The following is a 1214-nucleotide window of genomic DNA, read 5'->3' on the forward strand; positions in this document are numbered from 1 at the left end:
GGGTGCGCACCTTGATGCGCACGCCTTGGCTGGGCTGCGCACCTTGGTGGGCGCCATGGTGCGCACCTTTCGTGCGCTCCAAGGTGCGCACGAAGTCGGAGCTCGGTTTGCCCCGGGTGCGCACCTTGGTGGGCGCCATGGTGCACTCCGAGGTGCCCAAGATTGGTGCGCACCAAGGAGCGCTCCGAAGTGCGCTCCAAGGTGCGCGCGAAGTCGAAAGTTGGGTTAATTGTCCGGTTTGCCTCGGGTGCGCACCTTGCGTGCACCTTCGCCAGGGTGGGCGCCTTGGTGCGCACACCTTGGCTGGGCTGCGCACACCTTGGCACCCGCGTTTCCTTCATTTTAAATTTTTTTTTTTTACAATCTCTCAAGTGGGAAATTCTATAATCTCAACTTTTTTTGCCTTTTCAGGAAACTTTTGAATGGAGCGCATCATTGGTGCGCTCCGAAGTGTGCTCCAAAGCTCTCTCCAGCTGCGTGCACCTGCCCCGGCCGCGCACCCGGCCCCGCCCAGCTTCGCTCACCTGTCCCGGGCGTCTGGTGCGGAACCTTAGAGTAAGAAACATCACCGTGCACCTTGGCCAACGTGCGCGACTCGACCGAGCGCGCACTGGCCGAGGTGCACACCGATTTCACCTGGGTGCGCGCGCAGCACCTCGGGCGCACCGGGGTGCGCGCACAACGCCCGGGTTGCACCGTGGCCTGTGTGCTCGGGGCGCCTCGGGTGCGCGCTCGGTGTCGCCCCCGCGCGCGCGGTAGTGCGGGCAGCGCACCCCGGCCCGGCCCGGCCCCGACGAGAACGCAAACGGGCAAAAGGTTTATTCAAATAGCATTGCGACGCCCGGCGAAAAACTAAAAAAGGGTGCAACACCGGGACTTCCCGGGAGGTCACCCATCCCAGTACTACTCCGGCCCAAGCGCGCTTAACTGCGGAGTTCTGATGGGATCCGGTGCACTAACGCTGGTATGATCGCACCCGTTATGAGCTTGTCGCAGTGTGTACTTAGCAAACCGCGACCCACGTGCGAATCCACCCCGGCCACCCACCCCCGTCGAGGTGCACACCCTCCCTCGCGAAGTGCGCCCCGTTCGCCAAGTGTGAGCCCTGCCCGGGTGCGCGCACCTTGCTAGGGCGTCGGGTGTGCACCCGGCCCGGCCTACGTGCGTGCACCTGGAGGGGGCGTCGTGTGCGTGCAGTGTCCCGTCTGCAACGC

General features: G+C 64.1%; 1 non-coding gene across 1 annotated transcript; it reads right to left on the reverse strand.

Moving 5' to 3' along the window:
• Window positions 1–859: 859 nt before the first annotated feature.
• LOC131864697 (5S ribosomal RNA) lies at window positions 860–978 on the reverse strand. Its single transcript, XR_009363461.1, has one exon. It is a non-coding gene; the product is annotated as a 5S ribosomal RNA (ribosomal RNA).
• Between the last annotated feature and the right edge of the window lie 236 nt (window positions 979–1214).

The sequence above is a fragment of the Cryptomeria japonica genome, unplaced genomic scaffold (assembly GCF_030272615.1).
Source record: "Cryptomeria japonica unplaced genomic scaffold, Sugi_1.0 HiC_scaffold_90, whole genome shotgun sequence".
Taxonomy (NCBI): domain Eukaryota; kingdom Viridiplantae; phylum Streptophyta; class Pinopsida; order Cupressales; family Cupressaceae; genus Cryptomeria; species Cryptomeria japonica.